Raw genomic sequence first — 14,213 nt, 5'->3', positions numbered from 1 at the left:
AAGATGGGCGTCGTGCGCAGCGAGTTCCATCAGGCTGCTTTCTATACATCAGGTGCAGCCATGTAGCGATGCAGCGCTGACGCACAGGCATGGCCATTTTCTCGCTCATCAAAGGGGTGACGCCATTCTAATGCACCACGCCGAAGGCAGCTCCACCTTTTCCGAACGTTTTAGTGATCCTAAATTGATTAATGCGATTACGTATTCGCCATCTCAGCTAACATCTTTATGTTAGACCTTGTTCGTTCATTTCAAACCCAATTTGAGCATTGCTAGCCTTGCTATGGTCTGTGTTGAGCGCTTTACGAAGAGCGTGATCACGCCATGTGAGATGTATGGACGAGAAGCCGGGCCCAAGATGCTCCGCACTATGTAAAAAAAAAAGGCACTAGCGTGATTTTATTTGATTGCACCTAGAAAAAACCCGGCGAGTCAAAATTAATCCATAGTACCTCAATATGTACACTTTCTATTATTTTTTACAATGCCACGATGGATGCGCAGCGTCATGTTTTTCAGCTGTAAATACGGCTGCTTCAACAATCTTGCACTGTATAAACGTGTCTTTATGGCTTGAATATTAAATGCGAAGCATTTCTGTGCGCACTGCAGACACTTTCAGCAAGCATGCATGCAGCCAGCAAGCCAGAGCTGGGTTTTATCGTGATCTCTCCCTCACATGGGGTAAACCAAATTGAGTATGGGGGGGGGGGGGGGGGGTATGATGGTTTGAAGAATATGACTCGCTGGTCATGACATGAATTATATTGCGATCCCGTGCGTACGTTGTCAAACCCTTTCCACCAGACGTGTGGCAAATATCCGCGGGCGGGTATGTGTCACAGGCATGCGAGTATGTACCACAAGTGATTGACAGTTTATATTTACCCAGGAACGGCAAGAACGGTTAATTTTAACGCGTGAGCGTTGAGAAAAAGCTAGCTCAGTCAGCGTTGACCCGATGGATACTGGGAATAATTGTCACGGTTCCAACAGGAATTAAATCCCAGCATTCTGCGTGGCAATCAAGTATTCTATCTTAGAGCCACGCCAGCTCTGAAAACTACATTTAAAATAGGCCCTAATGTCCATGAAACGTCAGTTATGGTTGCAGTGCTGGTAATTTTATAAATATTACATATGTACTATACAGCCGTCACTTCATGTCAGTGTCAGATGTAGTTAGGCGCCATCCACTGAAGTTAATTTATGTAGAAGTGTCCATCTTCACTTGCACCAGCACGTCATATCAGCTTACCGTTTCTTGCGTTGCGAATATTCATGTTGGTGTTGGCAACGTTACGCAACTGTTAACAACTGGTTATGTAATACATATGCGGCTGTTTATCGCATGCCTGTGCAATGATTTGTACATGTTTTGAGCGCTACCTCGTAACGTCTCGTCCAATGAAAAAAAAATTACAACCTAGTCACTATCCGTTCGCATGCTTCGCATAACGCCCCGCAGCGGTGGTCTAGTGGCTAAGGTACTCGGCTGCTGACCCGCAGGTCGCGGGTTCGAATCCCGGCTGCGGCGGCTGCATTTCTGATGGAGGCGGAAATGTTGCAAGCCCGTGTGCTCAGATTTGGGTGCACGTTAAAGAACCCCAGGTGGTCAAAATTTCCGGAGCCCTCCACTACGGCGTCTCTCAATCATATGGTGGTTTTGGGACGTTAAACCCCACATATCTATCTATCTGGTTCGCATAACATTGATTTCCAAATAAGATACGTGGGATCTGCGGATTTTTTTTAACGCTGCCCTGAAAACTAACCCGGCCGCTGGATAAAAAACAACACTTTTTGTTTTATATCCAGCGGCCATGAAACTGCCTTCATGGCGCATCACATATTCAAATAAATAGAGATAAAAACAAAGGCAGCCGGTAGGCGACAGCCAGAAATAGTCCCACCCGACATTGCGTGCTGCTACAGCAATAGGCAAGATCATGCAAACGCCAGCTACGCGCGTCAGCTCGCGTATAGGCGACAACAAAAGCACAACTCGCGCAGAGTTCGAAACACGATATGCGGCGGCGATGCAAGAATAGGCCGTTTCTTGCCGAGGTAGACGCGCAGGTGTCGTGGACAAAGTTCCGTGATGTTGGTATCGGCTTTCAACATCAACGTCAAACGACCACGTGCACACGGGCGCCGATACGCTTATGTCAGAGGAATGCGCGCTCACAGCTGCGATGACACACTGCTCCGCACAAAAATCGCTGTACCAACATCCTTGGTCAGCCATACAGCGCTTTGTCACCGACTCGCGCTGGCGGACACAGTTCGGCACTGCCATAGCAGTGCGTACGTGCGTGCGCGCGTCACACTGCAGTGACACACACACACACACACACACACACACACACACACACACACACACACACACACACACACACACACACACACACACACACACAATTGTTTGCTGAGTCACGATGGCGTAAATACGAGAATCAATATATGCGTTATGCGTTCCACTCAACGACCCGTAGTTTGAGAAGTCATAGAGTTAATATACAGACTGGAAAAAAACCTGTGCCGAAAAAGCTATAACCACCAAAACGATAACATCTAGGAACGTTCAACGTTTGTAATGACAACAATGACCGTCATTGTTGTCACTAGAATACTTGAACGAGGCTCCAAATATATCAATTTTGCCCCACCACGGTGGTCTAGTGGCTAAGGTACTCGGCTGCTGAACCGCAGGTCACAGGTTCAAATCCCAGCTGCGGCGGCTGCATTTACGATGGAGGAGGAAATGTCGTAGGCCCGTGTGCTAAGATTTGGGTGCACGTTAAAGAACCCCAGGTGGTCGAAAATTCCGGAGCCCTCCACTACGGCGTCTCTCATAATCATATGGTGGTTTTGGGACGTTAAACCCCACATATCAATCAATCAATCAATCAATCAATCACACTGAGTCAAATATATCAGTTTAAAACACTCAATTCTCTCAGTATAAATCATAAACAAGTGTGTTCACGTCTATTATAAACACACTAAAATTGTTTGATGTTTATATCGACTACTCTTAAAAAAGATACAATGGTCATTTATGTAATTTGCTGCGCTCGAGAAAAATCGTTTGCAGTTTCATTTGTTAGATGCATGGCGTCACCATCCTTGTACCGTATCAAGTCTTATCAACATTCGGGAGCGGGGCCATGCAGCCGATTCCGCCGGAATGCTTGGGCTTCGTCGTCCGTATTTTTTGTTGCCATCAGACAACAACTCTACCTTCTGTAGCAGTCTCTTACTGCGATGCCACAGAGGTTCAAGAAAGAGAAAAAAATGGCCCGTATCTGCGTGTTAATATGCAAATGTCACCGAAAGACGATAGTCTTGCGTCTGGAGAGAATGCAGAAAACGTTTATTTGATGTTCTGCGCAAGAAAATTGGTGAATGGTATTCTGGAGGCGCTGCGTTAAAGTGCCTCGAGTGTGCAGCGGAGGCGAACGAGCGCTTCAAGTCACGCCACACGTGAGACATGAGCGCTATCTGGCAGTTATTTTGAAAAACAAAGCGCGAGGCTCTGAGACGGGCGTGCACGCCCGTCTCAGGGTTGATAAGATGTAGTACGCAAGGCAACGGGTAGGTGCCACCACCGCGTCGTCTTAGCGAAGCGTTGGAAACACTTGTATTATCGTGCAAGCGTTGCATGGTCAGCGCCGCGTGATAAACGCTACGGTCCTCAGAATTACTTATGTATGCATTTTCTAGTAAAAGACGCATATACAGAATATATACGTGTTGTTATGGCACCTCGTATATGCGTAATGTTTGCTTTTAAAATTGACAATTGCACAAGCGAGAACGCTGGATCATCAGCAACATTGGTGGGCCCTACGGATGGGGTAGGCTGTTTGGAATATCAGCTGGTGCCGTTTAGAGTACCCAGTACCGTTAAAGGTGGACAAACAGACAGACAGACCAAGATTTTTTTGCGTCGAAGGTCCCCAAGAAAGACTATCGTCTTTATAAATGTTAGGAGTTATTGCAACATGCAGTGGAGAGTGCAAGCGCGCACATCACCCGATAGCTGAGTATCCTATCATGGCGGCACCTGAGTGGGTTATAGGTTCTAATATATATATATTCTTGCAACCACTTTATCTATATCTATGGCCGAAAACTACCAATAATTCTAACGCGTTGGTATGGACAGCAGTTACTTCGAACTGGGAGTCACTTATTTTCATCGCTCTTCGTAGAAGTCGACCCAGAGTGATCACAACGTTTTGCATAACCAAACGAAATTTACTACGGATGCAAAACAACGAAGCAGAAGCGTTTCTCAACCAGGGCTTTTGTTCAAGTGCTAGTCGTGGAGTCACGACTGAAGAAACGCAAGCAAACGCGAATGACTGACTGCGTTTAAATTTGATTGCTTTCATTTTTATTGCGCTAGCTCTCCCATGTAAAAATACATGCTGAACGGAATAAAAGGGCATGAGATATCATCACATGAAACTCACTACTCACGTAAATGCATGTAGGCGCTTGTTGATGGCGTGTCACTGAATGATCAATTAATTATGTTCGCTTTCAGAGCTATATGAACCTAATTTACGATTCAACTTCTATGAACGTGTAATCGCATTTGATTCGCGGTAACGAGACCAGAATCACCAGGATTCGGGGACACGTGCACGCAGCGCCACCTCTTGTCGGCCGCAGCAGTGGCTTGTCATAACTGAACGGGAAATAGGCGAAAAAAAATCTTATCTGACGAAAAAAAACCATCTATCAAAAACGACTCTCGTTTTATACATCTGAGGTACATTTCAACAGCCTGGCAAAATTACAGTATCACATTACAAACCGCGCGACCGCTCCTGTAGTGCTTAATATTTGATTGATTGATTTGTGAAGTTTAACGTCCCAAAACCACCATATGATTATGAGAGACGCCGTAGTGGAGGACTCCGGAAATTTTGACCACCTGGGGTTCTTTAACGTGCACCCAAATCTGAGCACACGGGCCTACGACATTTCCGCCTCCATCGGAAATGCAGCCGCCGCTAGTGCTTAATATTTAACAATGGGATCCAATGCATGTATTTATATGGATGGTGTTCAATTGTCCTGGGAAGCCCCACGCTTTAGTAGCGCGATACTGCGATTTCACCAAAATGTAGGAGGTCGTCTCTTCTACATAAAACCGAAAGTCGTTTTCGATACCTAGCTTTATTCAAGAGGTATGATTTTTCTCACCCATATCCCATTCAGTTACGGCAGGCCGCCGTTCCTGTCGCCGAGAGATTGTGCCACGTCCAGATGTCCCCAATTTCTGGGAATGAGGTGACTTTATTTCGAAGAAAGGTTTTGTCCACGCTGTGTGCACACGAGATGTCCGTTAATTCTAGCGCTGCACGCTCCCTAATTCGAACAACTCTACAGACCCCTTCGAGTTCGAATTAACGATATTTTATTGCATGCAGTGATGAAAACTACATACAAATGAAATAAGAATAAGGCTTCGAAAGAATGCTTTATCAATTTTTCAAAGTTCATTCAACGTACACATTCGCGACTGTTTATGGTTAGTGGACAGTCGGGAAGCATCTGCGTTTATACGTGTTTAACAATAGCGTAGCGTGTGTTTGGGCTGTCTGATAAGTCAACCCCACAAGCCGAATGTTTGAGAGCACAGCTCGTTAGAGCACGCAAACTCGTAAAGACATTGAAAGGCTCTCGACTAGAAGCATGACCATGCGCCGGGAAGAAGAGGCCAACGTATATCTATGGTATGGTTAACCACCCTGCTTCTGTTGTCTGGCCCCGCCGCGGTGGTCTAGTGGCTAAGGTACTCGGCTGCTGACCGAACCCTGACCGAGCTGGGATTCGAACCCGCAGGTCGCGGGTTCGAATCCCAGCTGCGGCGGCTGCATTTCCGATGGAGGCGGAAATGTCGTAGGCCCGTGTGCTCAGATTTGGGTGCACGTTAAAGAACCCCAGGTGGTCGAAATTTCCGGAGCCCTCCACTACGGCGTCTCTCATAATCATATGGTGGTTTTGGGACGTTACACCCCACAAATCAATCAATGTCTCTGTTGTCCGGCTTCCTCTCTCTCGAAAGAGTGGAACAGGAGTACTCGGGATGTTGGTACGCGGTGTGGCGATTAAAACTGCGCCCAACGAAATGCGCACGCGCACACGAATGAACACGAAACAAACCGACGAGGGCGAACATGCACACGGCCAGCGTGAAACATCGTGTGTATACTGAGCAATGCTTTTAGAGAACCACAGATGTACATGTTCCCACAGATCTAGAGGTCGGTAAACTTAGGACATAGCGAGAAGAGCTATGCAAATAACACTCTAAGCACACGACGGCATGCACTTAGAACTAGACTGCAGCAAAGCTGCATCGTTCCGAGCATATAAACAAATCGCTGCTTGAGTTGCATAAATGAAAATGGTCTCACTGTTTCACCGATTTTTTTTTCTAAAAGGAATTAAAAGATAGGCCAATGAACCCGTGATACGAGAACTCAGCGTTGATTTTGTCATATCTCATACACAAAAATGCGCTAGCCAGAAATAACGTTCTCTTTTATATTAACAATTGTTTTTGAGACGTCATTCGTTTGCACACGAAGAGAAAGGACAAAAAGCATGCCATCTTTGATTTTTCTTTAATCATGGGAACCCGGGGAAAACATTTTGCGCTATCAAATATCAGCAATGCGTGCACTGCCTGCATGCAAACGTCCTATGCACACGTTTGCCACTCATTTATTTTCCTGCTAACTACCAACGCAAGAACAAATATTTATGGGCTGTTCATTTCACTAAAAGCACGCGTAGTTTGAGAAGACGTGAACGGCGAAGAGTTACATACCCTAGCCTTTCATGCAGGTATAGCACTTGTCATTAAACGATTAATGGCACCCTATTTCAGCTGAAGTGACATGCACGCGTGCATATAGTTTACACCACACTTGCCTCAATTCTTTTTTCTTTTTGCCTACTACTATAGTCTTAATTTTTCTGTTCAGTTTATCAAGCCACCGGAGTGCGTTGCAGTCAGCGCTCAAATATGCCGCTAACGCTAATTAAAAGGCCTGATACTAGAGCGCGGCAGTCGTCTGCTAGATCGTATTTTTGTTCACCTTACTGCGTGCATAATCATGAAGAAACGAAGAAAGCCCCGCCGTGGTGGTCTAGTGGCTCAGGTACTCGGCTGCTGACCCGCACGTCGCGGGATCGAATCCCGGCTGCGGCAGCTGCATTTCCGATGGAGGCAGAAATGTTGTAGGCCCGTGTGCTCAGATTCGGGTGCACGTTAATGAACTCCAGGTGGTCGAAATTTCCGGAGCCCTCCACTAGCTACGGCGTCTCTCATAATCACATGGTGGTGTTGGGACATTAAACCCCACATATCAATCAATCAAGAAACGAAGAAAGCTAGTAAGTTTGTTCCTAAGCTCTGTAATTTTGAAAGTACCAATATTGCAGCGTATCTGCAGTGTACTTAACGCGTCAACGAACGTTAAACTTTACATCAGAAACTACAAAAAAAAAATAGTAAACCTGTCATAGCCTTACACACAACAAACGATCAGGTGGGTCTTTAGTGATTGGGATAACAATCAATAAAAAACAGGTCTCTCTTCCTCTCTTATATCTATGATAACTTTTCTTGAACTAGGGAGTCAGAGACGCTAAGACATTGATAACCGCAGGGAACATCAGCTGCAATTTCATAAAAGCGACGTTGTGTAGGCATAATCGAGATTGATTGCTCTGTGCCGGCGTTCCAAGACTTCGAATGATTTCATTCATTCATTTCATAAACGTAAGTACACCATTTTTTCAGGGCGCGAATTCCACCTTCTCTTCGGCGCACAGCACCGGTGCTACATAAGCCGCCCGTTATTTGCGCGACGGCTAGACTGTGCCAACCACGACGCATCAATAAATGCGGCTCTGTCCTACGCCGCGGGGAAATGTAAACATTCATTCACGCTGAGTGCGCGCCTGTAAGGGACAGCAGCAGCCGCTGCTGAAGCGGCATTCCTGAAGTAGCCGAGAATCTGCGAGACCAGAACGAGACGACATAAGCTGTTCGCGACGGGAATTAAGCGAAATCCGGCGGCCGCATCGCAGAGGAGCTGCGGGACCATCTCGGCGGGTGACTCTAAACACTGACCTCCGCTTACTTGCGCTGCACACCGTCCGGGTGGCCGCGGACGAAAAGGGTGGAGTGGGTCGAGCTCCGCGGGCGGTTTGTTTGCGTCGTCCACCTCCAGGCGGAAAAGGGGGGGCGCTGTGCTCTCTCTCGGCGCTTCTCAAGAGACGCGCGCTCATTTGCATAAACCGCGCGGTTATGAAGTCTCGGCGGAAAAGCACTACATTCCCCCCCCCCCCCCACTCCCCTCTTCTCCGCTTTTAATGCGGCCGCATCGCTCTAAGAAAATGCGCGCTGAAGCGAAGACCCGGCGCGCGCTCTCCAGCTTCGTTCTTAAGTGCGCTCCCCTCCTCGAGATTGTACGGAGATGACGCGACATCTTTCGTTATTAGTCATTTTCCCCCTTTATTTCTTCCTTTTTAAGTTTGTCTTTGTTGTTTTTCAGTTCAGCACAGCACTTGACGAGTCCCGCGGGATGTAAATGGAAAGACAATGCGGATATTTCAGAGCTCTTCGAAGAACTGTCGTTTATTTTAGGCTACAACAATTTGTTTTTCTCGTTATCAGAGCACCCCATGAATTCGCCATACTGCGTCTTTCTTGTACAGCTGACTTTTTTCTTTTCCTTTGCTTTGCATCCGCGAACCATCCCGCGTAGAAGCACATAGAACATTAAAATAGATGTGTCTTATAGGCGTGCGAGATTCGCAGAACAAGCGCGGGACAAGAATAGCAATATTATGACGACACTTCGTGACCAACAATCTTATAGTGGCAGAAGTCGGCTCTACAGTATTGGTGTGGCTAAGTGATCAGCGCGCATGACGGACAAGATCGTGGCTGTCGGATTCCTGGCTATACGATAGAAGTCTTCTTATACTTCATTTTCACCGGCTTTGGTCTTACAATTTTTTTTTATCTCTCAACGCAATGAAAGTGATGAACGCATACGGCGCAAGTAAAAAAAAAATAATACTGACCTTGGGTGATCCTTGCTGTACGCTTTACGGGCATTGGTCAATTGATGACTGAAATAAAAAAAAAGGGGGGGGGTAACAAGTTACACAAAGCAAAAAAGTGCAGGACGATGGATAATGGCGCAGATATGGCAGATACCCGCCCTACGGGCCACCGTGGGCGTCAGAATGACAGCTAAACAGGGCAGTCTTTACACGTGGTAAAATTGAAACCTCATACAGAGACACAGAGTATTGCAATAAGGTCCATTACGGATAGCAGGTGAGCACTAGCTTGGTATGTGTAGCTTGATTCTTTAGAATATCTGAGTTATATACATATACGAACGAATACAAGTGTTAAAAGCGCCAGGGACTGCACAAACTTCACAAACGGCGCAAAAAAAGCCGTAACGGCTTCTGGCAGCACCAATTCACACTCACGTTTAAAAATGCACATATACACCTTATAAAGCGGACGGAGAGAAGGCCGCCACTTAGGCTTCGTAGGTATAGACCAGATAGACGCGTTATCGAAAGTGCGAAGGTTCGGTACCTGCTAGCGGCAAACTATCTTTTCATTCACTTTGCTTTCTTTCCACTGACACCACAATTACTACTGATATAACATCCCCTGTGCATTCATTGCCTTCATTGTGAATTACTTCTCACTATTATTGTGTCTAACAAAGAAAAAGAGCCCTTAAATTTTCACTTCTTTCCTTCATAGAAGGAAGCACTATTCATATAGATAGCTCGGCGATGGGGCTGGCGAGGTACAGATTAAAGCGGTTTAAAAATCCACACAATGCGACATTTAAGTATAGATGACTGAAAACAACACACGTGTGGGGCTTACTTATAGGGCCGTAAAACTGCAACTCTACCAATACGGAAAGCAGCACCATGTGAGGAGAGACAAGCATGCCGAGAGAGCTGAAATTGTATAAGATAAACCCAATGGGTGATCATCCAGGCTACGTTGCTTTCTGCTGGGTGAATTCACCATGAGCGTTACAGACGTTTGCCCGTATAGTTTTTGTATACAGGGCATCATCAAGTGTGACGCCCACAGAGCGGCTTTATCCTCTCCCATAGTACATCACACTAAATCGTTAACTTTTTTCTAAACAAATGAAGGTCGACAACACGCGCCCGCCTTTAAGAAAGACATTAAGAAGATTTGAAGAATTGTTATTGAATCAAAAAGAATACGATATGCTGACAATACAGCAGAAAAACGAGCGCATACTAGATCAAGTTTACATTAGCGTCGAAATTCGAGCTGAAAAATGTGCGAAAACTGCGCCAACGTTTCATTCGCGAACTTTTCAGCGTTATAAGTGCGTCGATTAAACCCACACACTACGCCGCAATTGCGCCAATAAAACCACGAACAAATACTGTCCCTCTCCGCGCTATACGGGTCGAGACCTCGCCAGTGGTCAACGCTGTCGCGATCCACAACGTCTATACGAGACGTCCTGCTTTGTTACGCGCGACCGATCCGCAAATGTATGCTGTGTTGACAGAGCCCTTGACTGATCTCAGCCGTGGACCTCATGCCCGCACAAAGGCATGGCTCTATAACCGTCCGGCAGGGCTGCAATCAACGGGGAGTCCCGCAATGGAACGTAAACATTCTCGACGAGGCAGTATAAGTGCACATATAGCGTTGCAAAATGCGGGTGACTGCCGAACGCAAGCGCACCACACGGAAGCACCGTACTTGTGAACCTATCATTTTGTCCGCAGAATCCGGATATGGCGGAACGATGTGGGTTCACTTCGGAAGCTATGGGTACTTAGTGGATGCGCTGTAAATGCTTGGGTATGCGGTATATAGCAACTGCATGAAGGAGAATCGGTGAAACATGGAACCAAGGAGAAACCTTGTAAGACGAAGGACAAAGCGTTAGCTTTCAATTGAGATTTCTTTCCTCACGGTCAGCTCGCTACCTTGAAACGTAAATCAATACCAATTAGCGAACCATGGTACCCCATGACGACAGGCTAGCACGAGTTCTACGCACCAATACAACCGTTTTCGTGCGTTTGCGTCTACTGTATCATTGTTAATTTAGGATTTCAAGATATAAAATGGTTTGCACGGTTAACATCCCAAAAAAGAATCACCAGAACCTAAGGTAAATGGCTATTTCAAGTAAAAATAGTAATTATGTGACATAGCTTTCGTTTTTTTTTTTTCGGCGGACTATTGTTTTTACCCGCAACGGTGGTGTAGTAGTTAAGATGCTCGAATTCTGACTCGGAAGTTGCAAGATCAAATCCCGGCCTCGACGGCTGCACTTTCGATGAAGGCGGAAGTGCTTAAGGACCACGTGCTCAGATTTAGGTGCCCATTAAGGAGTCCCAGGTGGCCGAAACTTTCAGAGCTCTTCACTACAATGCCTATCCTACTCGTTTTGGCACATTAAATCACGATAATTATTATTAACGTTGTTTTCACGAGCTTGCCAATAAAGAATGGCACGTGAGAAAGCTGTCATGTCACATCTTGCGAAATACAGTTCCTATGCAATGCTCACGACGAATGATGGTAAACAGCACAAATCACGAGGACGGCGAACAAAACGAGCGCACTGCCCAACTAAGTTATTTCACTGAGTGACGGTTACACATAAACAAGCACAAGAAAACATTCGGCGGCGAAAGTTTTGTCGGACGAGAAAGTTGATTGATTGATTGATTGATTGATTGATTGATATGTGGGGTTTAACGTCCCAAAACCACTATATGATTATGAGAGACGCCGTAGTGGAGGGATCCGGAAATTTAGACCACCTGGGGTTCTTTAACGTGCACCCAAATCTGAGCACACGGGCCTACAACATTTCCGCCTCCATCGGAAATGCAGCCGCCGCAGCCGGGATTCGAACCCGCGCCCTGCGGGTCAGCAGCCGAGTACCTTAGCCACTAGACCACCACGGCGGGGCGACGAGAAAGTTAAACAACAAAAGTGTCGGGTTTTTCGGCTTTCATTACAATTTTGTTTTCTTGCATGCAAGTCAACCAACTGGCCCAATTTTTAATAAATTGGCACACAGTGAAATCTTCAACTGCAGACTATTGTTGCCTTCGTACGACAACCCCCAAAGACGTGTCGCCTGGCAGAAGCAGAGCGTTAACGCCGGGGCATATTAATTCAAGTACACAATAAGCAAACAAGCCAAGCACGACAAGAGGTGAGGCATGTACTATAGCTGGGGTTATCACTGTACAATATGCGGTAAATCATCGACCTTTCGCTGTTTTCCATTGCGCTGCAGCAGTTATACGGACGCTCATGGTTGATTTTTACCGTCGCCGTCAGCGTCATGCTCCCCGATAAGCATGCATATACATAAGAAAGGCATAAAAATAAATGGGATGAAAAAATAATCCACGGCACCGGATCGCGGAATCAAACCACCGACTACGCGCTCCCCAGCATGCTGGAAAAACTACTCAGCCACACGCAATGTAATAAAAAAATAATAAAAAAAAACACTCAGCCTCACGTCATGCATGTACCGGCATAATTGTGGCAACCTATCTGTAGATGCACACATGACGCTGGCGGTATTCAGATCTCGGAGGAGCTTGAGTGTGTTTACTTCTACGCATTGCTTGTGCATTTTTTCTATTTGAAAACTGCCCTTTAGACGGGCATGAAAAAGGGACCCTTTTTTGTGTCCACTCGTGATGAGGACAAAAAAAAAAAAAAAAACTGGAAGAAGACCGCGCACATTTGCATTAGACGCAACCACGTGGCAGCCCCGCCGCGCTGGTCTAATGGCTGAAGTACTCGGCTGCTGACCCGCAGGTCGCGGGATCGAATCCCGGCTGCCGCGGCTGCGTTTTCAATGGAGGCGGAAACGTTGTAGGCCCGTGTGCTCAGATTTGGGAGCACGTTAAAGAACCCCAGGTGGTCGAAATTTCCGGAGCCCTCCACTACGGCGTCTCTCACAATCACGTGGTGGTTTTGGGACGTTAAACCACACATATCAATCAACCACGTGGCAGGAGACGCAGGGGTGTCATTCCGCACGCTACACAAAACAAAAAAAAAATGTCAAGGAGCATCGGGTTCTGCGCTGTCGACACGTGCAGGGCGTTCCTGAAACATAACGGCGCAACAACTATATGATATTTCTTAGCTCCCACTTGTCCGGTGAATGCCTGCACGTCCTTTTGGAGCGCCCTTCTTTGTGCTTGAGAAGGAAGCTGCTATAGTATCGAGCTACTTGGCGATATTTCTGACATTCTCCCCCCCTCCACCCCTTTTTTTGTTTGCTGTTGCACTCATTGTTTCGCCCATGCGGCGAAACAGATTCTTCAATATGCGAGTAACACGAGCCCCTATTCTCACGTGCCCCGCATGAATGACCAAAAAAGCACACCTTACTTTCTTTGTTCGTGTTACACCACGTATATTCAAAGAGCAAAAACATTTTTGTTTCCTTGACATTGATGCGAAACAGAAGCAGCCACGAAGAGCAAGGATGCTGTATGCGGCGCTTTAAGGCGTAATGATTCGTATTAACAAAAAAAAAACAACATTAAGTGCGGAACTTTTCAGCCTTCTTTCTTTCTCTTCCGCTTTGTCTTTCTTTCAGTCTCTCTATCTGTTTTTCTCTTTTCCGGATTTTTTTTCTGTTTTTATTTATAATTTCTTTCTGTTTCCTTCCTTTCTCTCCCTCTATCTCACTTTCGTCCTTTATTTCGTCTGTTTCCTTCCTTTCTCTCCCTCTATCTCACTTTCGTCCTTTATTTCGTACTTTAACACCTGGTATTGCCGGCGCTACGCCAAGCAGCGACAGTATACGATAAACCGTACACTCAATGTGCTCCACACATCATATCATCAAGTCACTCGACGAACCAGAGAAAGAACACCTCCTGGGCGCGAGCACGAGCTGAGTATGCTACAGATGGTTTTACTAGCCTTACGGCGGCCATAAATGAGACGACGACAGCAGCAATACAACAGTCCAGACCTCTAAAGTGCTAGCAACAATCTTTACGGCCCTGGCGGTGCCGATTGACACTATACCACATATCATTCCCCCTCGGAAATGAAAGCAAGACTGCTCATTCTTGGGCGAATATTT

General features: G+C 46.3%; 1 protein-coding gene across 10 annotated transcripts in view; it reads right to left on the bottom strand.

The window, feature by feature from the left end:
- LOC119177364 (uncharacterized) overlaps positions 1-14,213 on the bottom strand; it is a 515,905-nt gene that overhangs the window by 298,743 nt on the left and 202,949 nt on the right. For 3 of the 10 annotated variants that reach the window (XM_075882184.1, XM_037428860.2, XM_037428864.2), the window contains exon 2: positions 9,124-9,171. The exons of the other annotated variants lie outside the window; for them this stretch is intronic. The gene's annotated coding sequence lies outside the window, so the exon portion shown is untranslated. The remainder of the gene's footprint in view (positions 1-9,123; positions 9,172-14,213) is intronic. 10 annotated transcript variants of the gene reach the window in all.

This window comes from Rhipicephalus microplus, chromosome 2 (assembly GCF_043290135.1).
Source record: "Rhipicephalus microplus isolate Deutch F79 chromosome 2, USDA_Rmic, whole genome shotgun sequence".
In the NCBI taxonomy this organism is placed as follows: domain Eukaryota; kingdom Metazoa; phylum Arthropoda; class Arachnida; order Ixodida; family Ixodidae; genus Rhipicephalus; species Rhipicephalus microplus.
This window is presented reverse-complemented; position numbering and strand designations above follow the sequence as displayed.